At 35.4% G+C, this 6,529-nt stretch overlaps 1 pseudogene; it reads right to left on the bottom strand.

The window, feature by feature from the left end:
* Positions 1 to 239: 239 nt before the first annotated feature.
* LOC114517233 lies at positions 240 to 1,030 on the bottom strand (annotated as a pseudogene).
* Positions 1,031 to 6,529: the final 5,499 nt, after the last annotated feature.

Raw genomic sequence — 6,529 nt, 5'->3', positions numbered from 1 at the left:
TGCAATTCTAATTAGATCTCGAGTATCTATCTATATATCTATCTGCGGCCAACGTTTTTGCAAATGGGTGTATATATATATATATATATATATATATATATATATATATATATATATATATATATATATATATAAATATATATATATATATATATATATATATATATATATATATATATATATATATCTTCCAAGCTTCCCTGAATCCTTGTATAATAATTTCATTATATCAAAATTGCTTATGTCCAAATATGATCTTTTAAATATAAATATGCATTTGGAGGCTTGGGCTGGCTCAATATCTTCTGTATTTGGGCCGTTGTGCCGTTCGCATTCTTGTCGAAAATCTTCATCTAAAAAGTCATCATTAGCATCAAGTACATGTGAAAACTCAGCCACTTCCCGTAGTTGCTCCTCATTTACTGGGATACCACACTTTTCCCCACCATGTTGCTCTGGACATGTGTATATACATGCTCTGGCACACCAGTGGGTAGCACCTTGTCCTTTTGTTTCCTTATTCTATGATTATTCCAAACTGATACCCTGAACACATCAAGTTCCTTTTGTACAACAGGAATATAAACAAACGCTAGCATGTTTCTGTAAATTATAATTGATAGGATTTTAGTTGGTTGGTTGTCCAAAGCAGGTCTTGACAAAGCCTTCCCAGCAACAAAATTCGGAACTGAAAATTTCGTGCAAAAACACTTTCATGAATAGCTGCATTAACTAATAAAGCAAATGCACTATTGTCTGGAAAGTATACCCACCTGTCAGTTTCATTGCTTGGATCATAATGCCCCTCTTCGAGTAAAGATTTTAATTGATCTTTAAAATATCCTTCCATTCTGTGTGACAGCTCTTTCCACCATCTCTCAATCTTATTTTCTGTGGAAGGTCCATACAGAACACAGTTATCTCCCTTTTCAACATCGCCATGTTGCCCGCGTAAATAACTGTGAATAGCACACATTATACCAGTTTCTGTCCCTCTATCCACACGTATTCTTGAGGGTAACACTATAAAAAAAACAGAAAATGTTTTGTAAGAGAATAATTTTTTTGAAAATATCCCTTATAAAGAAAGGAGAATGCTATCCAATGGATCACAAAAAGTAGCAAAAATCTCACATGAAATACTTATTTAGATATAGGCAAATATTATAAAAACCTCTTCTTTCAAATAAATAGTCGAAGTAGAATCTTCCAACAACGCTTGGATTATTATTGGAATTCCATACTCTCAGAAAGTTTATTCTGCTGCTAAAAGTATCTTGTGCACCATAGATGCAGAGTGGGAACGTAGACTTCTGAAAACCGCAAAGCTTATCATGCCCAGCTTATCAGCTCCCTAGATGTAAAAATTGCCACACATATTAATATGCCTTTGACTTTCAAAATGTTAGTGTAAAAAAATATGAAACATTTGTACACTTACAACCGATGCGAATGCTCCCTTTATTCGTCTGCGTTTTGGTTGGCCCACACCACCTCTGTCATGCCTAAACCTTGAGGGTTGACATCAGCCATCACGTCGTACACAACGTTTCTTGGAACATTTAATTCGTGTACTTCGCGAATTTTCTTATGCAAAGCACGATAGCCTAGATATTTTCCAGGCCCATTTAACTCTTTCTCCAAAGCACGTGTGACATCGTCAATATTTGTATCGTAATCAATGTATTTTACATTAAAATAACGCAAGCGACGTGAGAGAGTCCTTAAACTCCACGCATACATAGGATACTTCACTTTACAAAAATTTACAATTTCTTTTTGACGTAAATTCTGCGCTACATACGCTTTAAGGTCATCTTTTAAGTCCATATTGCCTTCCCAATCAGTATTCCTTACCCAAGACGCCATGATGGAATATGATGCATGCCCGAAAGGCTTCATGGTCTATGGCGTCCCTGGGCCACGAAGTTGCTATGGCGTCAATGGGCCAAAGAGATGATATTTTTTTAAATATAGGCATATTGCTATGGCGTGAATGGGCCATGGCCATTTTTTTTTAAATTAAATGTAATTAAGGTAAATGAAATAAAAACATGTAATAAAGAAAATAAAAATTACAAAGTAATAGAAAAAAAAAGAAAAGAAAATTATTAAAAAAATTTAAAAATATAGAAAAAAAATAAAAAAAAATAGATAATTTTTTAAAAATAGTTTAAAATTAGTTCAAACAAATATATTTATTTGTAACAATTCAGAAAAAGTACTATGGCGTTAATGGGCCACCATGATCGAGTCAATTATTTAAACAATAAAACTAACTCTGAGCATTCTTCTTATGTCATGTATGTTCAGTGGCGTCGCCAGCATCGATAAGTGCAGGGTGGATATATTCATACATTCATGTTCACAGACCGTAAAAACGATCAATTTGAAAAGAAATAAATAATGTAAAACACTACATGCATGAATATAACCACTCCACTTATTATGCATGCTGGCTACGCCACTATGTAAGTTTAACATTGTATATTATTTGGATGAAAAACGCAGCTTTTACTTGTTTATAGTTTCACCTTTGCAAAACGGAAATTATTGCTATGCATCTTGTTTTCCCATAGCTGTTGGCTTTTATGCATTTTCGGACACTGTTTATAATACCGAGTAAAACAAAATTAGTTTTGTTACGAATTGTTACATGATACCGTAAAATTAATATTATATATAATTATAGTAGCGTTATATACTTTAATAGTATTGCTCCCAGTTTAATATTTCAAATAATAATGCATGTTTTATACAGTATTTCGTGTTGCGAAAATCATGATTGCAATTACATTCATGTAGATTACGACACCGAGGTGAAGAATTGGAAATTATTGATCATAGAAACATGATACTAACTTATAAGTATATTTTTGGGCAACATATATTACTCTATACAGCTCATGACGTAACAATATACTGTACTATATAGATATATACAAATAACATCCAGGAGTATAGGCCTTCAATGAATGAAATTTTTTTCGTGCGTAAGAAGGACGTGAAGTATTGACATCAAATGTGGTATTGCAAGTGTACCACATTTGGCGGGCAGTATATAGCAAAACACTACAAAAATATGGTACGTGCAGTCCAACAGCTTTATAGGACTAATCACGCTTCCTTTATACTTCATAAATACTTATGCGACCTTGTCGCCAATGCTAATTATGACACAGAGCATGCAGTAACAATCTTAAAGTTGTGAATGTGAATTTATGCGATTTGCACCTCGTATGAACCAACCTGCTTTGTTGTTTATGGCTGAAGTATCCCGGCGACTTTGCCATTGGAGATAGTATATATGATTATGCCATTGAGTTCTATCGCGTTCAAACATTTTTCCTCAAAGCCAAAGTTTTATTTGCGCAAAATCGATTTTTAGACATTTGATTTTTTCGCGAAAAAAACATATACACATTTCCCAAATCTGTCATTTGCGTAAATAAATTCTTCAAATATAATCATACGATCAGTAATCTATAGATTTTGCAATATACTGTTAGTTTTGTGTGCGTTTAAACGGTTATTCGCATCCGTGAAAACGGTTTCTCTGAAGCGTAAAAACCCTTGCTTCAAGCGTTAAATAATTTTATCGAACCGCGTTTAAACGTTTTAACGAAGCGTGAAAATGTTTTACGGCATGTATTAACCGTTTCTAATCCGTTTTTTTCTCCACCTAAACGGAAAAAGCCATAATGTATGTTTTCCCGTGGTGGGACACATATGTCGAGGAGGAATCTTCACAATCTTTTAACTCGTTTCTATAACTTAAACTTAATTTATCAAATTTTGTTTAAACCTTTTTTAGAGAAAAAAGCAGGATATTGTTCAGGAATCGGTTGATATAGTTTGCTCATATTTTAAAACAGGGAGATAGAAACACTAGGAAAGCAATAAAGACTGGAAATTAAAGCCTAGCAAATATTCAAACTTGGGATCGACCTTTCTTCATCTTTCAATGATCATGATGAATGGGTTGATTTGGCAAACACCACCGCCTCTGGAATTTGCGGATGCACGTTCTTTTAAATTTTAAGCAGGTGCCAGCTGGCGATTATCAGTAGATCGAGATCGCGAAAAAGCACACCTTATTGCATTCCGCGATTCCTTGCCGGTCATTAGTGAGCTTAAGCAAATGACGTTTTTGACAACACAAACGGCATGAGTCACGTGAAAAGCCTGGGTCAAGGTTGTGATTGGTGAAAAACAAAATCTTTACTTCCGGTCATAATAGAAATAATGCGGAATTCTAAAGAAAGCGCTGAAAAAACGTACACAAAATTTGTAAATTGGCCGAAATTCTCGTGAATACATGCGGGATGTAAATACCTACCCAAAATGGCGGCAGCAGAAGAATCTGATTGGTCTGGAAAAGTAAACAAAGTATGATCGACCAATCAGATTAGACGAGAAAGGTAAACAAAGAATGGTCGACCAATCAGATTCTTCTGCTGGCCGCCATTTTGGGTAGGTACATACATCCCGCATGTAAATGAAAATTTCGGCCAATATACAAATTTTGTGTACGTTTTTCCAGCGCTTTCTTTTGAATTCAGCATTATTTTTACTATGGAAGTATATCATTTTAACACATATCTCAAGTGGTTTACGGATTTTTATTAACTTCAACTCATTTGTCTGGGCTTCCTATATGCTTGCGATTGTAAGTGCTAAAGTTTGCTGTGTTGAGATATGTGCCCATACACTTTGTTTTGCTGACTTTGAAGAAAGTACTGCTTTGTTAACATTATGGGATTTTGAGGGTTGGGAGTCTTTCTCGGCAGCACTTCCGGAAAGAGTCAACGTCTCCAACGGGGCACCTGAGCTTTCAGGATCATTATTTGTCTGTGATACCTATACATTGCAGGTTTTAAAGCGAATGTTCTTTTGAGGTGTTTGTCGTGGGGAGCTAGAAATATGGTATTTAAGAAACAGCCTTACCTTTTCTTTATGTATCTAGGCCGCCAAGACAAACGGGTTTGCGGGAGCCACTTTATAGGATACTGATTTTCCTGCCTTTCCTCTCGCTTCCGTTTGCGTTTACCTCTGCTGCTCTCCATTTATTCAAATCATTTTATTCGTTTACCTTTTTAATTTTGCAAATTCGTGTATATGATAAAGTATTAACTTTCCCAAAGCAAATAAAGAGCAGATGAGTGTTGTGTTTTGTATGCTATGATATCATGTTTCATAGCCACAACTCGCACGTACGTAATATGATATATTTTATTGCAGCGTACCGACCGTAGGTGGCGCTGCAAAGTGTCGACTGTGCCCGCAACTGGCGCGCAATGGCGCAAGCCTGAATCTTCAGAACTCCAGTCTGAACAAACAACTCATTTCTACTTTTAAGTCTTTCCCGATGCATTCAAATTACTTGCAGGCGTACGAAATTACACATGTGTTAAATTCATTTTATTTCTGTGCCGACAGTTGCCTTGGGGAGGCACAGCACCCCTCCGTACCCCACCGGTAGCTACGCCCCTGGTTTTGGAACAAATGGGAAAGTTTTGTCACGCTGTTCGTAGTGGGGGTTGGAAAGATGAGGTTTGATGGACACCGCAGAAATTGGTGTTGGAAGTCAAATATCTCATCAGTTGCTCACATTTGAATCCTAGTATTCAGAAACTGCTGTCAAAGAATATACTATCAAATAAGTTGAAAACAAGTTCAATTTTTCTTCCAATATCGGTTTTGGAAACTTTTGAAGGCTCTTCGTATGCATCTGCCACCGTAAAATGGCCATTTTGAGACATTTTGAGACATTTTCAGATGATTTGTTTTTGCCGTGTGCAAGCTTCAAATCTTTTGTGCAAGAGATATTTTGTTGAATATTTATAAATCTTTTAGCTTGCCGAATTTAAAGTCTAAGTATTGAGAATTACGGCTAAGTCTACCAATTTCCGCGGTGTCGGTTTGATGAAGCTTTTTGAAATTTCCACTGTTGATGAATGCGATATGTTATCCGACATCAACGGAAAGTCGGAAATCGTCAATGTGATTGTCTCATTTTGTTTTATTTTATGTTACACGATTGGAGATTATTCAAATTACTCTTTTTAAAAAGAGCTTCTAAATGACAAATTTAATAATTTCAGAGTCATTTGAAAACTGTCTGCTTTTTCTGACAAATGCTGTATACATACGAAAACATGCAATGTGTTATAAACTCTACAACGAATGAATTTGTAAAGAATGTTTCAAGTCTAATCTTGTGTCTTGTTCATACATCTTTCCATTCATTTAAGGGTTCAGTGGGCTAAAAATTACGGATGTTACAAACATCGCTATTGGAGGATCTGACTTGGTAATGTATTCTAACTTGGTAATGTTTTCTAACTTCCCCCCTCCCCCAAATTAACCAAATTGGCAGGGTATCAAAAAAGTATACTTTTCGAGAATTTTTCTTCAGAAAAATCTGATCCGAAGAGAATAACTTATAAACAACCCGTAGTAATTATTTTACCACTCGCTCACACATTTATGGTGTAGATGATAGCTCTTTCAATCGTAGAAATTAAAG

Source organism: Dendronephthya gigantea, unplaced genomic scaffold (assembly GCF_004324835.1).
Source record: "Dendronephthya gigantea isolate DGI-Jeju-01 unplaced genomic scaffold, DenGig_1.0 000007F, whole genome shotgun sequence".
NCBI classification, from domain to species: Eukaryota; Metazoa; Cnidaria; class Anthozoa; order Malacalcyonacea; family Nephtheidae; genus Dendronephthya; species Dendronephthya gigantea.
The sequence above is the reverse complement of the archived record's forward strand: the minus strand, read 5'-3'. Positions and strand labels throughout refer to the sequence as shown.